The 19,204-nt window shown below is 46.2% G+C and overlaps 1 protein-coding gene across 1 annotated transcript in view; it reads left to right on the plus strand.

Moving 5' to 3' along the window:
* The first annotated feature begins 2,714 nt into the window (after positions 1 to 2,714).
* Positions 2,715 to 19,204, plus strand: part of LOC146010186 (uncharacterized) — a 33,283-nt gene continuing 16,793 nt past the window's right edge. Inside the window, exon 1 of the mRNA XM_083151180.1 lies at positions 2,715 to 2,887. The gene's annotated coding sequence lies outside the window, so the exon portion shown is untranslated. The remainder of the gene's footprint in view (positions 2,888 to 19,204) is intronic.

Here is a 19,204-nt window from a genome sequence, read left to right on the forward strand (position 1 = left end):
GTCGGGTTAAGCTTAGGGGCTATCAGAGAAGGGTCACCCATCACCCGCCATAGATCGGATCTTTGTTTCTTATCCGCAGCGCTGCTGACTGACTGGAACACAGGCAGTGACTGACAGCCACTGCAGAGCAGTGCTGTGTCCAGTGGAATGTGAATCTGCAGCCTGTGGCTCGATGACTGGACGGCACCCAGGCTGCAGGGAGGAAGTGGACGAGAGGCAGTGGCGTAACAATGGGTCTGTAGACCTGCATGGAGCGCCGGGTCCGACAGGCAGGGAGCAGCATCTGTATGATTGCACCGCAGGCAGTGTTGATGACCATTTATCCCTCCACCCCTGATTCAGGCAGGTGCAGGTTGGGAGGGGGGTGCTCCGTACCCCCAACAACAGCCAATCTGTCCCCCATCTCGCAGTGCCTGGTCAAAAATGATCTGCCGGGCTAATCAAGGCAGGGTTGCCTACCCTCCCGGCCCCCTGTAAAGATGGGCAACCCTCCCAGATACCGGTGCCTCCCGCATCTCCCCAGAGGCAGTATTAATTTCCCGTAATTTGCAGCTGTTCGGGAGGAGGGGCGGGGCTAAATATGCAAATTGCATCATTTAACCCCGCCCCCTCCTTGAAGTTCTGCAAATTGCCGAATTTGCAGTATTTGCAGGGCTTGATGATGTCTACCCCCTGAAGTGCTGCTTTAAAAGTAGGCAACCCTAAATGAAGGCTGTCAGCATGCGCCACATAGTGCAATTACAACACTCCAGCCGACCGGTCTCCCCTTAGGTACAGGCCATCAATGAAGAAGAGCATTATGGTGCTCCGCTTAGGATGATGTTACTGACGGATGGCAGCATTGACTCAGGCAGCAGCTGGAACAACTGTGAATAAGACACTTCTTAGTTTACTGATGCTGCTTCAGCCAGGGCTGCCACTAGCAATTTTGAGGCCCGGGACTGATTTCCAGTCCGATTCCCACCCCCCTTTCCCATCTCCCCCCCACCACCACCCCCTCCCTTCACTTACCGCTCGACTCCTGCTGCAAGTCCCAAAGCACAGGCTTCTTCAATGAAGGACGCCGGCAGCCAATTAAAATGCAGCACCATCTGGTGAGTCAACCAGAGCTCGTGTACCGGCAGCCGCTCTGATTGGCTCAAAAGCTGGTGCAGCATTTTAATTGTTTCCGACGTCCTGCATATAATACGAGACAGTGAGAAAAACTGACCCTGATGATTATAGATTTATCCAGCATGCTGGATATTAATTGCCAGGCAATAGTGTCAGGCAGGGCCACTACACACGGAGCGATGTAGGGGCATTTTCTAGTGAGATCGCTTAGAAATCGCCAGCCTCCAACCTGTGTGTGTGTGTGTGTACAGACTCGCTTTTCTCTACTGTAACATCTCTGTTTCTTGAAATGACAGTTTCCGTAAGTTCTGCATATGACAATTCTCCGCTCCCTTCTGGGCGTACAGGACAGTCAGCTACACTGATTGGATGATTCCTTGGAGCTATTTCACACGCTCCGGCACTTGCCGGGCAGCGAAACCCCGCACGGCCAGGAAGCCGTGCCGCACACAGTACTTTAGAATGGTGGGGATGGCCACAGCCTGTGTTGATGTTGTAGCTGCTTCCCGTGACATCCTGACATGGTTGTTATGGTAACCCGTACTTTCCTATATCACACTGCAGTTGGATAGCGTTCAGTGATCCATTCACAGTTCATTCGCAAACTGCAACTTCTCAGATTAGTGATCTATTAGCTGAATTAGGCCCTAATTGTATGTTATTTGGTCCAGCACTGCCACACGTGACCTGAGGAATGTGGCCTCCAAAGTATTGCTAATAATATAAATATTATGTGTATGCTTTGATTTTAAGTATTTTATATAATACTTAAGGTCCATGCACATTGGGCGTTTATACCCAGCGTGTTTGGACAATGATGATGGGGAAAAGCACTGGGATGAAAAACGCAATTCTCGCCTGTCTAAGCGTTTTTCCCAGGGGTGGACGGCTTTCCATAGCAGGATGCTATGGAAAGCTGTCCACCCTGTCATTCATCTGCTGGTAATATCAGAAGATGAGCAGTGGGTCCAGCAATGATGCGGGAGCGCGCATCAGTGTCCACCGCTGCCCCTTATGCTGGGTACACACCAAAACGATTTGGATTGGATGCAAATCGTATGCAAATCGTATCGTACGATTTGCATACGATCTGATCCCCTATGTATTCAGATGAATGGATCTTTTACAGATCCTAAAGGTGCCCATACACTAGTAAGATTTATCTTCAGATCTGGCTGGTTGGAACAAAAACATGGTTATGGATGAGGGACAGTTTGTCAGTTTTCCAGCATTTCCAAGCAAATGGTCAACTCATCCATAACCATGTTTTTGTTCCAACCAGACAGATCTGCAGATAAATCTGCGTGTGTATGGCCACCTTAACTGCAGCAGGTAGGATCGGATTCGGATCCAATTCAGATCCAACCAAACGATTTTGACCAAATCTGCATCCAATCAGTCTGAATTGGATCCAGATTGATGGGATTGTGCCAAAATCGTTTTGGTGTGTACCCAGCATTACACACACTGGGCGGCTTTTGAGCTGAAAGCCGCTCAAACGGCAAAACTGATCTGCTTGCAGCTCAAAATCTCCCAGTGTGTATGGGCATTTAGGTGCATGTGTCAGCTGGGGGCTTCCTGTTGATGACGGTGGTTTATGTACAGGAAGCTACCACACGTCCTGGCCCTCAGCTATTGGCCCATATATTACCAGATGTTCTCTGCGTAGTCACATACAAGAGAAGCTGCATTCCTGTACAGACGCCTTGTAGAGAAGCAAGCAAGCAAACGGCTGAGGAACGTATTAGGGTGAGCGTACTGCAAGGGGAACTCTGTAAGTACCATTTCTGTATAATGCTTGTCCCTTGTGGGTTCTACTACAGATCCTAGTGCAGCCTGCGTCCGGTGTACCATCTGTAGGAAAGGGTTCCGTATCTGTGGGAGCACTGCGACAAATGTTTAGGATGTGACCTTTATGAAGGCAATTATAAGTGGGGAAAATGTCCTAATAAGTGTAATGCTTCGTTATAGTTCATCCAACGATGTTATAGAACAAATAGAATGCAGGCGCTGTATTACAACCAGGTTTGTATTGTATCATACAGATAACTTGGTTCCCAGCTGCAGTGATTAATATGCGCTCGTGTACGTACACCACCTTGGATTCACCAAACAGGGAGATCCTGAAAACCTACACACCAGTAAAAGGTTACATTATCACTGCGCTTGTATGCTGATATGGCAGACGTGACCATTACACACAATTATTTATAAGATAAAAAAATAAATGACTATTACTGATAAATTATATAACATGACATTTATTTAACATAATAATAGGTACTTGTGTATTATCACGGTGCCCATCGCATTGCATACCATAAGGCTTAATATGGTATGCAGTGAGATGAGATGCGATGCGATGGGACCCGAACTTATACAATTTAAAATTGTATTTAGCATACAATGAGATGAGATCAGATACGATTTTAAATTGTATAAGCACCCTATGGGTGCTTTCAATGTTAATTGGCCCCCATATAAGATTTTTAATTGTATAAGCACCCTAATGGGTGCTTACAATGTTAAATGCACCCCCACGCCACCCCCACTATCAACGCCAACCCGAAGCGTGGCGAGTGCAGCGGTACACATCCTCCGACCTTTTCATACCCCCACTATCCATGTTGGCGTGGAGTTGATTCTATATAGTGTGGCGAGCACAGCTGGAATACATGTAAAGTAAAACGCGGCCTCTCGCCACACTATATAAGATCAACTCCACGCCAACATGGATAGTGGGGGTATGAAAAGGTCGGAGGACGCGTACCGCCGCCCCTCGCGGGCTCGCTGTGCTCGCCACACTTCGGGTTGGCGTTGATAGGGGGGGTGGCGTGGGGGTGCATTTAACATTGAAAGCACCCATTAGTGTGCTTATACAATTTAAATATTATCTCATCTCATCCCATTGTATGCCATATATAATGGTATACAATTTTAAATTGTGTAAGATGCCATAAAATGGAAATCGTGGGAGCCGTGCTAATACACAAGTACCTAATAATATATACTGAATAATGGCGCGCCTGGTAGTTACACAGGAGTCCAAACACATTTATATCAAAAATAAAAACCTTCCAATGTTATCTGAGGTTCAGACAATACAGAGATCTTGGTTGCATATATCTGCAGATATAGGGTTAAGCCCCCAGGCCGTACGTCAAGGCATCTCTGTCACTGGGGGTCCCTAACACTGGGTATGGGTCTGGGGTGTGGGCCCCCAACATGCCGACACAGGCTGACTACTCCAGGGCAGCACACAAATGAAAGTTAGTAGGTGTTAAATAAGAAGCACATAAGTGCTATGTAGGGAGGTGAAGGTGTGATTAAAATAATACATACAATGTGAAAGGGAAAAACATAAATGTTAATAAAGTGTTAGGGTGTGCTACCCTGGAGCAGACCAGCCATACCAACAAAGGGGGAATCACACTCCCAAACCCATCCCATGCACAATAACAAATTTATGGGCCTAATAGCCCAGTGTAAGGCCACATGATAATGGCTTACAACATCTGAGAGCCAGCTTACCTGGAGATACCCCTGGCTTCTCCAATGGCACTCAGGTGTCAGCAATCCCTCCTAATGCTGACCCATCTATGCCTCTCAACTGCACAACACTTTTATTGGTAAGCTGCTCAATCAGAGGTCTGTCATTCAGGTGCCAACAGGGAGGGGTAAATCTGGTTAGGAAAAAAAAACAGTTTGTATCCCTATTGCACACTGAATGAGAAATATACATATAATAATCAGATAATACAGAGATCTTGGTTGCATATATCTGCAGATATAGGGTTAAGCCCCCAGGCCGTACGTCAAGGCATCTCTGTCACTGGGGGTCCCTAACACTGGGTATGGGTCTGGAGTGTGGGCCCCAACATTATTTAACACCTACTAACTTTCATTTGTGTGCTGCCCTGGAGTAGTCAGCCTGTGTCGGCATGTTGGGGGCAGTTTCTTTTTTGCATTTTTAAACAATATTTTCACTTTTTGCTCATTTCTGTCTGGCCAGACATCAGCTAATAAGAAACTACTTTGGAGTATCAAAACGAGTCTGCCTAGACATGATTATCCTATGTTTTTAAAATGTGCAGCCCTTAATATGTTTTGTATTTACTTATAAATTTTATATTTAATTGTCATTTTTACTCATTAAATGTCACTGGCCAGTGCAATATACATATCTATATATACTGTATATATATATATATATATATATATATATATATATATATATATATAAAATTAAAACTTTTTTACATATTATATATCCTTTATTTCTTTATATACATTGATTCTAGCGCGTGTATCCCCCTTTCTTGTCTAAACCTGATATTGGTTGACACGTATGTTGACTGCTCTGTAAAATAAAATTTTGTGGTGTACACCCGACACGCTATAGCGGGTCACTATTACAAATACAGTTGACATATGCTATGTTTCCATCATAGTAACCAATTGAGCAGCCACCCTCGGGGACCTCCCAAATAATTTAAAGGACCAATACAACCTGACAATACACGTAACCAATTGACACTGGTCGACACTGCTGTAGTCCTGCCCAATCAGCAAATATAAGCTGAAAGTGGTGCATAAGACTATTAAATGATATCTTAAATTGAACAAGTGGACTTTGTTTCATTATATTACACTGCAAGGACATCTGTGCACTGTGTAACACACGGTCCTATGTACCTTCATACTGGGGAATCAAGCCGAGAGTTATTAACAGTACATATTAGTACCTCATTATTATTGGCAATCAAAACCTGTAAATAGTCTTATTGAGATAGTCGACTATTGTGCGAATTTGGTGAGCCACCGTTTTTTAACCCCTTCCAGCCTGTTTTTGCCTTCCTGACAGAGCCCTTTTTTTCAAATCTGACAGGTATCACTTAAGTGGGGATAACTTTTTTTTGCTTTTACTTATCCCAGTGATTTTGAGATTGTTTTCTCGTGACACATTGTACTTCAAGTTAGTGGTAAATTTTGGTCGATACAGTCTGTGTTTTTTTGTGAAAAATACCAAAATGTCGTAAAAAAATTGAAAATTTTGCAATTTGCAAAATGTTAAATTTTCTGCTTGTGAGACAAATAATCATACCACTCAAAATAGTTAATAACTAACATAGACCATATGTCTACTTTATGTTTCCATCATTATTTCAACCTCCTTTTAATTTTTTTGGACACTAGGAGGCTTAAAATATGAATAGCAAATTCTCAAATTTTCAAGAAAATTTCAAACACTGATTTTTTTAGGGACCAGTTCAGTTCTGATGTGACTTTGAGGGACTTGTATGTGAGACACCCCCATAAATGATGCCATTTCAAAAACTGCACCCCTCACAGTATTCAAAACAGCATTTTGGAAGTTTGTTAACCCTTTAGGTGTTTCACAGGAATTAAAACAAAGTGTAGGTGAAATTTCAAAATTTCATTTTTTTTGCAGATTTTCAATTTTAATACATTTTTCTAAGGAACACAGTAGATTTTACTAGAGAAATGTGACTAAAAATTGATTCCCCCAATTCTTTCTTTTTCATAAATATCCTATATGTGGCCCTAGTGTGCACGTTGACCAAACCACAGGCTTCATAATAGAAGGAGCACCTACTTGATTTTGGAGCCTCCTTTTTATGAGATTATTTTTTAGGCACCATGTAGGTTTCTAGGCACCATAAGATGCTAAAAGTTAGGAACCCCCCCACAAGTGACCCCATTTTGCAAACTACACCCCTCAGGAAATTCATCTAGGGGTATAGTGTACATTTCAAACCCCCAGGGGTTTCACCAATTGTGGTACAACTGGGCTGTGAAAATGAAAAATTACATTTTTTTACACAAAAATGCAGTTCTGGCTCAAAATTTTTCATTTTCACAAGGAATGAAGGAGACAAAGCACCCCAAAATCTGTGCCCCAATTTCTCCCGAGTACGGCAATGCCTCATATGTGACCAAAAAATACCATTTGGGTGCATGGCAGGACTCAGAAGGGAAGGAGTGATATTTGGATTTTGCAGCACACATTCTGGTGGAATGAATGTTGGGTGCTATGTTGCATTAGCAAGACCCCCGAAGCACCAATACAGTGGAACCCCCCCCCACAAGTGACACCATTTTGCAAACTACACCCCTCAGGGAATTCATCTAGGGGTATAGTGTACATTTCAAAAACTGCAGAAAAAAAATTATATCAACCCTGTGCCAAAAATGCTGTTCAGTGATGTACGTCACTGATCAGCGCTCAGCGGCCACAGGACACCCACAAAAGCAACGTGGGTGTAAAAACAAAACCCCACTGCACTCTCCAAAAAAAAAACCTGCAGATCAGTGATGCAGTGATACAACACTGATTAGCAGTGAGGGGCAGCAGGCACACAACTGTGGGTGCAACCTGACAGGGTATATATATAAAAAAACCTGCACCCCCAAAAAGTTGCTGATCAGTTAATTTATACTGATCAGCACAAAAGGGGGGGCAGCAGTCAGTTGCACAGGCAGCACAACCTTTGGTGCAACTGACAGGTATATATATAAAAAAAAAAACCTGCACCCCCAAAAAAGTTGCTGATCAGCACAGATATACTGATCAGCACAAAAGGGGGGGCAGCAGACACAAAATATAGCACTCTCTATCACTCTCTCTCACTATCTCTCACTATCTGTCACTATGACACTGCAGCAGCAGCACACAGGAAGTCACAAGATCCAGGAAGCATCCAGCTGCTGGCAGCACGCTACCAGCGGTGATCAGGTAAGTATCAGGCAAGGATCAAGTCAGTATATCACGACAGATTGGCACGGTGACCGCTCTGCACGCAATTCCAGACCGGAATAGCGTCTGCAGCGCAGTCACCGTTAGTTTAAATCACGCGCCATGGCTGTGATTGGTCCGTCGGTCCGACGGACCAATCACAGCCTTGGGGGCAGGTGGGGTGAGGTGGGGTGAGGTGTGGTCATCACCGGTGACCCCCTCACGCCCCCTCACACCCAGCGGTGATTGATCCCTGTGTTACCGAGCGTCTGATTCGCCGGTAACACAGGAAAACGCTGCGATTGGCTGTTCACATTGAACAGCCAATCGCAGCGATCGCCGACGGGGGGGAGGCATCGCCGCCCCCCCCGGGCATGCTGGGACATGTCTGCTGTCAGGGACAGCAGACATCGTCCCTCTGTCACCGCGTCCCTAGACGCGGTGACAGTTTAAAGTCATGACGTATATATACGTCATGTGTCGGGAAGTACATCCCGGCCATGACGTATATATACGTCAAATGTCGGGAAGGGGTTAAACACAATGTATGTTGTTCTGTCTGTGTTTTTTTATATTTCGCGATCTTTAATCATGTAAATAAAAGTTAATTTTTATTCGTATTAGTCAATCTAGGTGCACCATGCTGTGACATACTTTTCTTTCCCCTTGTCCCGGTTCATCATCTTCCCAGATAAGTCGGGGTTTCCCTGCAGCTTGTACTATTTCTTGTATACCACCCATGTGCATTGTGTACTTTACCACCACTATATATACCATTATATTATCTTATATTTGTACCACCCTTGTGCATTGTTGCACCTACACTGTATTGTTACCACCTCAGTTACAGTTGCATCATTTATATTGTGTCTCCATCAACTGTGCATTGTTGCATTTGGGGAATTCCCCATACCTGGGCTTCCCCGTGGTTTCCCAGCCTGGTTAGTGTTTGTTAGCTAGAGGTCCTCTTGCACCCTGGTTGTCTCAGAGAACATGTTGTCTATCTTAAGACCTGACTGCATCGGGGTTGGAGCCGGCTTAACCAGCTCCTTTGAACGCGGCGATTTCAGGAGAAGCCTTGTTCTGCACGTGTTCTGTGACAACCACCAGGGGCAATAGAGTTAGGGTACAGGCCTGTGGAAATCAACTCCAGCCCGTGTTGGGGACGATATTACCAGCCCCTTACATTATAACCGTCCTAAAAAATAGTAAGAAGAGAACATCAGTCTTACGGTTCTGGTCTTTGGTCTCCCTGAGCAGTTCCTTTTGTCATGGTTTCCAGTCCTGCTGCCCCGTCACAGATTCTCTCATACCAGGTCCGCCTTCTCACTCAACAAATGGTGGAATTGTCCTTACGGGTTGAGACCCAGGAGGAGGTTAGGAGGGTGCCCAATCCCAGTACTGTTTTAGCAAAAGAACTTAAGATGAATTTGCCCAATCGTTTTTCTAGTGACAGCAAACAGTACTTTAATTTCCGTGAAAGTTGTAAACTTTATTTTAGACTTCGACCAGGGTGGGCCTGGTAATTTCTCTGCTCCAGGGTGATCCCCAGACCTGGGCTTTCGGCCTGGGAGTAGATAGTCCAGAACATACTGACGGTTGAGGCGCTAGAAGTGTTATATGAGGACCCTGACAAGGCGGCTTCTGCCGAGGCCCATCTCAGGGCATTCAAGCAAGGTTGTCACACTGCTGAAGTGTATTGTTCCGAATTTCGTAGGAATGCCAACGACACTGCCTGGAATGATCCGGCTCTGCGGAGCCAATTCTGTCTTGGCCTTGCAGACCAGATCGAAGACTTTCTAGTGCAATATCCTGCGCCAGCCTCATTGGATGAGTCTATGCAGCTGGCGATCAGGATTGATAGGCGTATCCGGGAGAGACACTCTGAACAGGAGTCACCATCCTTTCCTGTCTCGGGCTTAGTTGGAGACTCCCAGGTTCTGGGGGAGGAACCCATGCAAATTGGGGCAACTCGCCTGTCGAACCAGGAGAGGGCTTGCCGACACTCTCGGGGTCTCTGCTTGTACTGTGCAGGCAGAGGACACCTGGTGGTGAATTGTCCAGAGTGTCCGGGAAACGCCAGGGCCTAGAGGATAGGGGAGGAATCCTCTTGGGCCTTTCTTCTTTTTCTCCCAAAGACTCTTTATTGATTTTGGTATTACTTAGTTTGGGGGTACAGAGCTGAGAATCCCAGGATTTCATTGATAGTGGGGCTGCAGGGGATTTTATTGATTTTCAATTTGCTAAAGATCACCAGATACCGCTTATTTCTCTTTCTTCGCCATTGTCTGTCTATGGGTTAGATCAGTGGTCGCCAACCCGTCGCTCGAATTGGGTGGCTCGACCACTGCCGCCTGCCTGCCCGTTCGCCACCTTTTCTAACTCCCTCCCTAAGTGTAATCCACCGCCGCCGCTAGGGGAGGAGAGCGCATTGCGCGTCTCTCCTTACCCTCAGTGTGTAGCCCTGTGACTGGGCTGCCATCAGCCAATCAGAGCTTGCGGGCCGGCAGACAATCGCGAGCTTTGATTTACTGACGAACGGCCCAGTCACAGGGAACGGAAGCGGCACTGAGCACTGCAGCAAGCCAGCAACCGGGACCTAGTCCTCCGTGAACCACATCCCCCTCTGTGCTCCTGCAGCCCGGCCACCGCGCAGTCGGTTCTGGAACCCCGGCCTATGCCAGCAGCGTCTCACTGTTAGCTGCTGCTAATCTCCCAGTGCTGCTACTGCTGCGGTCACGGCGCTGCCTCAAGTGCGCTGACCCACGGTGTGGCTCGAGTAGCAGCAGCCAGTACTGCGAGACCGAGCCAGCCGGGCACCACTATCTCATCCTGTACCCCTTTATAACGCCGACCTACTGCACACACACGTCACTTGTGTGCCATGTTATCATACCACAGTATCCTCCTATCTCCCTCTCTATAACACCATCCTCACATCACATCACCCTCTCTATAACACCATCCTCCTATCACCCTCTCTATAACACCATCCTCACATCACCCTCTCTATAACACCATCCTCACATCACATCACCCTCTCTATAACACCACCCTCTCTATAACACCATCCTCACATCACATCACCCTCTCTATAACACCATCCTCACATCACCCTCTCTATAACACCATCCTCCTATCACCCTCTCTATAACACCATCCTCCTATCACCCTCTCTATAACACCATCCTCCTATCACCCTCTCTATAACACCATCCTCACATCACATCACCCTCTCTATAACACCATCCTCACATCACCCTCTCTATAACACCATCCTCCTATCACCCTCTCTATAACACCATCCTCACATCACATCACCCTCTCTATAACACCATCCTCCTATCACCCTCTCTATAACACCATCCTCACATCACCCTCTCTATAACACCATCCTCACATCACATCACCCTCTCTATAACACCATCCTCACATCACCCTCTCTATAACACCATCCTCACATCACCCTCTCTATAACACCATCCTCCTATCACCCTCTCTATAACACCATCCTCCTATCAACCCCTCTATAACACCTTCCTCACATCACCCCCTCTATAACACCATCCTCACATCACCCTCTCTATAACACCATCCTCACATCACATCACCCTCTCTATAACACCATCCTCCTATCACCCTCTCTATAACACCATCCTCCTATCACCCTCTCTATAACACCATCCTCCTATCAACCCCTCTATAACACCTTCCTCACATCACCCCCTCTATAACACCATCCTCACATCACCCTCTCTACAACACCATCCTCACGTCAACCCCTCTATAACACCACCCTCACATCACCAGTCACAGGGTAGGGAAGCGGCAGCACTGCAGCAAGCAATGGAGGACGGAGGAGCCAGCCAAGCACCGGACCCTCCTATCCCCGGCAGCAGAAGGAACAACAACAGTGAGTTCTGCTGCTGCTGGCACAGTGGGGAGCATATCTGTTTCTGGCACAGTGGGGGGCATATCTGTTTCTGGCACAGTGGGGGCATATCTGGCACATAGGAGCATATGTGTATCTGGCACTATTGGGGACATATGTGTATCTGGTACTATTTGGGCATATGTATATCTGGAACAGCACTATTGGGGGCATATGTATATCACACACCCATTTCCCATGTGGCTACACCCATTTTTTGACGCGCGCCTACGGCACGCCCAACACAGTACAGCTTGTGGCATGAGTAATGTGTCAGGGGCATTAAAGTGTTTGGCATAATGTGTAAAGGGCATTATTTGGTTATTAGGCAGATTTTTTTTTTTTTAAATGTTAGTAGCTCTTCGGGTGGTTTATTTTGCCACGAGTAGCTCACATACCAAAAAAGGTTGGAGACCACTGGGTTAGATGGTAATTATTTACCTAATGGTACTATATCTTATCGCATGGTACCATCTTAATTTAGAGGTTGGCTGTGCACATACTGTATGGAAAGTGAAGAAGAAAAGTACTCTCTTTTGTTTGGGGGCACTCCTTAAATGTCAAAAAGGTTTTTAATAAAATTTAACTTTTAATGGTTACATTTAAAATGTTAAAGGACATACAGACAGACAACATCAAACATTAAGGATGAACAGTTGAATGGGATTAAATATTATAGAATAAATTTGTATTCACCTGTTAATATAAACCACAGGAGTAATCTGATAGGAAACAATAATGATCAGACAATCAGGGCTATTCTTATAAATCAGCCGGGTTTCAGATTCAAAATCTCTTGTTCCTATCAACTGTGGTAAGGAAGTAATAAGCGAAATATCAATATCAAAGTATTTGGCCAGAGAGAAATTGTTCTCCTCTGGTGCAGTCCGGATGTAATCCCTTTTGGCCTTAGCAGTCTCGGATGAGCCAATTATCAATCAATTCGTTATGCCAAGCTGCTTAGTGTGACAAAGTCAGAGATACAGAGCCGATCTAGGTATAGAATTGCGTAGGTAACCGTTACAAGAAAGGGGGTGTCAAATAAAGATATATATCGGAGATAAGTGACACTCACAGTTGTAAAGATTGCGGAAGCTGCTGCTGACTCTCTCAACCGTCCTGGTTCTCTGAGAGTCAGTGGGCGTTCGGCAATTTTTTAGCTGAATGTACAGAGTGTCTGAGTTAGGAAAAGTGGGGTGTCTGCTTTCTCCCTTTTAGTAGTGCAAATACCCTGTTGCTATGGTAACAGTGCAGGGTTAAATGCTAATCAATACTTTTTTGGAGATGAGAGTACCCCTAAGGAAAGGGATGTGTAAGAGGGATATAGTAAAATAGGCGTCTTACTCTTGGGGGTAGGTGTGCTGCTTTCTGTTATGTGCTATACGATTAAAGCATTGGTAGCAGACATAGGCGTGCGCAGCCCATTTTCTTAGGGGGTGCACCATTGGAGGGGTGTGTTCATCACGCCTACTGGGCGTGTCCATCAAAGCCTACTGGGCGTGTCCATCACCGCCTACTGGGCATCAATGCAAACTAAATAGGTGACTTTTTTATGTATATGGGCTTCAGGATTAATTATTCCCATCACACACACCAGAAACAGGGACAGTGCGCGCCGAAAATTTAATGGCCATTACACATAATGCCACACACCCTAATGCCCATTACACATAATGCCACTCACCGTAATGCCCATTACACATAATGCCACACAACATAATGTTAATCACACATAATGCAATACACAGTAATGCCCTTTCCACATAATGCCACCCAGCATAATGCCCATTCCACATAATGCCACACACAGTAATTGACATTCCATATTATGCCAGGGCTTGACAAATTTTTGTAAAATAGGGATAATAGGGATTACATAGTATACCACATGCCATTATGCCCAACACACGTTATGCCACCCACCGTAATGCCCAATACACATTCTACCAAACACTGTAATTCTCATTACACATTATGCCACAAACTGTAAGGCACATTACATATTACGCCTCACACTGTGATGCCCATTACATGTTGCACCTCACACTGTGATGCCCATTACACATTACACCTCACACTATGATGCCCCTTACACATTGACTCAGACCACTATGCCCATTACTCCTCACACCGTGATGCCCATTACACATTACGCCTCACACCGTGATGCACATTGTACATTATGCCAGAATGCCCAGTACACATTATGACACATGCCATAATGCCCATTACATATTATACCACACATTGTAATGGCTATTACATATGATGCCACATAAGTGTCGCTGGGGGACCCACACGCTGTACACCCTTCACCCATTTAATTCTACTCACCTCATCAACGGTCCGGCAGAGCAGCGGTAAAGACCACTGGGAAAATGGCTGCATGGTGACCCATATTCACATTACACAGCATGTAGTGACCCATAATCACATTACACAGCATGCAGTGACCCATAATCACATTACACAGCATGTAGTGACCAATATTCGCACTTAGTGACTGATATTCACATTACACAGCGCGTAGTGACCAATATTCACACGTAGTGACCCATATTCACATTTACAGCACATAGTGACCAATATTCGCACATAGTGACCCATAGTCACATTACACAGTGCGTAGTGACCCATAGTTACATTACACAGCACAGTGACAAATATTCGCACGTAGTGACCTATAGTCACATTACACAGTATGCAGTGACCCACAGTCACATTACACAGCACTTAGTGACAGATATTCACATTATACAGCGCGCAGTGACCCATATTCACATTAAACAGCACATAGTGACCCATATTCACATTACACAGTGCGCAGTGACCCATATTCTCATTACACAGCACGCAGTGACCCACAGTCACATTACACAGCGCGTAGTGACCGATATTCACATTATACAGTGCGCAGTGACCCATATTCACATTATACAGCACAGTGACGAATATTCGCACGTAGTGACCCATAGTCACATTACACAGCACAGTGATGAGTATTCGCACGTAGTGACCCATAGTCACATTACACAGCACAGTGATGAATATTTGCACGTAGTGACCCATAGTCACATTACACAGCACAGTGACGAATATTCGCACGTAGTGACCCATAGTCACATTACACAGCACAGTGATGAATATTCGCACGTAGTGACCTATAGTCACATTACACATCACAGTGATGAATATTCGCACGTAGTGACCTATAGTCACATTACACAGCACAGTGATGAATATTCGCACGTAGTGACCCATAGTCACATTACACAGCACAGTGATGAATATTCGCACGTAGTGACCTATAGTCACATTACACAGCACAGTGATGAATATTCGCACGTAGTGACCCATAGTCACATTACACAGCACAGTGATGAATATTCGCACATAGTGACCCATAGTCACATTACACAGCAGTGACGAATATTCGCACGTAGTGACCTATAGTCACATTACACAGCACAGTGACGAATATTCGCACGTAGTGACCTATAGTCACATTACACAGCACAGTGACGAATATTCGCACGTAGTGACCCATAGTCACATTACACAGCACAGTGATGAATATTCGCACGTAGTGACCCATAGTCACTGACAAAGCCATAATTCTGGTTATCATGTCTTGAGTCGCATTCTCCTATAGACAAGTTATAGGTATAACCTGAGTAACATACTCATATAGATAATCAACGCAGAATATAGCAGAATATAGCAGAATATATCTTATCATTAGTAATTAGCTGGGAAAATACAGAATTGTTCTTCTCATATGTTTTTCTCTAACTTTGTTTGTGTAATTATTGAACTTAAGCACAGATACAAGACCACAAGTTATAAACAACAACTTAAGCGCCAGTATGTCTGGTTTTTAGGCCAAAAGATGTCAAAATAGATGTCCGGCCAGCATGTTCCGAATCAAAAGGAGGATGGTGAACCATTCACTCCTCCATGAACCATTGTTCTAGGCCAGAAGGTAACGGATGCTTCCCAAGGTCTTGGTTCTGAGCTTTGGCCTACAATGGTTCCAACTAATGATATAATCCTATAACCATATATGTATCTATTCCGTATCCGATTAAAACCTGTTATGAAACGAATATTGTGTAATGGGAGGGGGAGCTTATATCAAATGGGTTTACTATATATGTTTCTGCACTGGGGTGATTCGTCTCTCAGCCCTATAACTCTGTGACCTCAACATTAGCTCAGATGATGCATCTTTTCGTATCATCCTATATGTGAGCTGTGTTGAGATATTCTTTATTAAAATACATCTTCTTAAGAACTGGACTCTGAAGTTTTTGCTCCTGATCGCTGGTCGCAATCACACCTTCCACATCACATTACACAGCACAGTGACGAATATTTGCACGTAGTGACCCATAGTCACATTACACAGCACAGTGACGAATATTTGCACGTAGTGACCCATAGTCACCTTACACAGCACAGTGATGAATATTCGCACGTAGTGACCTATAGTCACATTACACAGCACAGTGATGAATATTTGCACGTAGTGACCCATAGTCACATTACACAGCACAGTGACGAATATTTGCACGTAGTGACCCATAGTCACCTTACACAGCACAGTGATGAATATTCGCACGTAGTGACCCATAGTCACATTACACAGCACAGTGACGAATATTTGCACGTAGTGACCTATAGTCACATTACACAGCACAGTGATGAATATTTGCACGTAGTGACCCATAGTCACATTACACAGCACAGTGACGAATATTTGCACGTAGTGACCTATAGTCACATTACACAGTGCATAGTGACTAATGTATGTATTATATGTATACGCTAGATGTACCCTGGGGATATAGACACAGGGAACATATATTCGCTGAGCTGCGCAGTGCCTTGGCAGCCATCAGCTGCACCACTGGACCCCCGGGTGGGTAACAATATAGGCAGAGACAGCACAGTTATCACACAGGGAACAAATACCCGCCGAGCTGTACAGCGCCTAGGCAGCCATCAGCGGCACCACTGGTCACCGCATCAGCCAGGCAGGTAACAATACAGCAGGGACAGTACAGTTTTCCCAGTTATTCGTGGGCGGTGTTCCGCTTACTAGGCAGCAAAAGATTGATGCTTAGTGAGTGATCCTGAATCAGGCCCCCTGTTCCCCTCACTACATTCTCACACAGTCATGTATGCAGTCTCTGCATACATTACCTTCAGGTTTCAGCCAGGAGCCATCCTGTGAGCCTGACACAGAACAGTAGGCTACAGGGCTACTGCACTAGGTCACCCGGGCACAGGAAAAGGCAGGGGCGTGGCCTAATCACGGGCCCCCGTGGCCACGCCCCCCTTTGAAACTTCGAGTCCTGCAGTGCTGACAGCTGAAGGAGCCCAGCCCAGCGCAGGTACTGCTAGGCGGCCGGGGGAGGGGGCACTGCCGATGCCGGTCATTAGGAAGTGCTGATATTGTGCGGGGGGTCATTAGGAGGTGCCTGTGCACCCCCGGCACCCCCTGTGCGCACGCCTATGGTAGCAGATGAGCGGCACCTGCCCAGGGCCGGTGCAAGGCACCGGAGCGCCCCAGGCGAGTCGGGGTGGAGGCGCCCCGGTGCCGGGGGGTGGGTGGTACCTGTGTAAAAAACTTGCGCCCCGGCGTCCCTGCAGTGTTGCTGGAGCGGTCAGGGGTGTCCGTGCCGTAGGGGTACCTGCGGCGCCGTCATGTGTATAAAGCTGGCTGCGGCCGGCGGGGTCCATGCAGTGAATAGAAAATAACTAGCGCTTCCCACGCCGCCGCGCGCATAGCGCTAGTTATTTTCTATTCACTACAGGGACCCCGCCGGCCGCAGCCAGCTTTTTACACATGACGGCGCCGCAGGTACCCCTGCGGCACGGACACCCCTGACCGCTCCAGCAGCACTGCAGGGACGCGGGGCGCAAGTTTTTTTACACAGTTCGCTGGGGGTGAGGGGCGAACTGCCGCCCTCCAGGTGCCGGCGCCCTAGGCAAATGCCTAGAGCTGCCTAGTGGTGGCGCCGGCCCTGCACCTGCCTCCTATCTGCGTGAGTAGGTAGATGGGAAAATAGTGATCGAGTATAGAGCCAGAGAAGAGAGACAAAGGTGGGGAGAGAAACTGCCGTTTGCGGTGTGGCAACTGAAGTAATTGCAATGTTACAATGGTATAAAGTAGCGGTTACCGCCGCTTACCAAGTGGCCTCTGCCCGGTCTTATGTCATATAAGGTCCAGATCTGCAAAGAGCCGCCAGTGCAGCATGGAGTGGGGATGAGCCGCTAGTGAGGCTTGGTTAGACGGCCGTTTCGCTGGGGGTGGAGCTTCCTCAGTGTCCTCAGAACAAGACCAAACTACCAATACATCCAGTGTCACTTGGGCTCAGGTCTATCCCCTCCCAGATCCCCTTTTCCTAACCCCTCTCCCATTTATACACATACTGTATGGAGCAGATTGTTTTTTTATGTTGTTCAGAGCCCTGGGGCTCCCATTGTCCTAGGTCTACCGTGGCTCAGAAAACACAACCCCAGATTTAATTGGCAAACAGGGGAGATTTTGCGGTGGGGTGATGATTGTCTTCTTTCTTGTCTCTGTCTGGGGGGGGGGGGGCTTTGCTGGCAAAATTTTCAGCAGGGGGGCGCATACTTATTAATTACGCCACTGACAGACAGGGTTAATCAGACTTTGGAGCAGTTTTTGCGGTGCTATATTTCTAAGTGCCAGAATAACTGGGTTTCGAATCTGCCCTTTACGAGTTATCTTACAATAATGCCTGGCATGCGTCAACCAAGACGTCTCTTTTTTTTTAATTTTGGTCTTCACCCCAGAGTCAATTCCTTTGAGTCTTCTTCCCCCAAGGGGATAAGGTCCGCTTGGGTTTCAAGAAAAAGGAGAATTTGGAGTAAAGTCCGCAAGGTTTTGCTCTTTGCGGTCTCAAGTGCGAACCGATTTTTTTGACCGTCATAGAAGGTCATGTTCCTTTAAGACAGGAGACTGGGTGTGGCTTCCTATGAGAAACATTAAACTTCGGCAGCAGTCACATATACTGGGTCCTCATTTCATTGGGCCATTTAGGATCCTTAAACAGATTAACCCAGTAGCATTCAGACTTCAACTTCCCAGAACCCTAAAGATCCATAATACTTTACATTGCTCTCTCCTTAAACCGGCACCCCGACCTCAAACACGGAGGCCTGCACCAGTCCTAGTCCAGGGTCACCAGGAGTTTGTCATAGAGAGACTCTTGGATTCCAGGATTGTGCGCGGCCAGTTGCAATTTTTGGTTCATTGGAAAGGGTATGGTCCGGAGGAGAGGTCCTGGATTCCGGATAACAGGCTTCATGCTCCTTCCCTGAAGAACAGGTTTTTTAAAGAGTTTCCAGATAAACCTGGTTCTAGGGGTCAG

Source organism: Crinia signifera, chromosome 6 (assembly GCF_055691185.1).
Source record: "Crinia signifera chromosome 6, ASM5569118v1, whole genome shotgun sequence".
In the NCBI taxonomy this organism is placed as follows: Eukaryota; Metazoa; Chordata; class Amphibia; order Anura; family Myobatrachidae; genus Crinia; species Crinia signifera.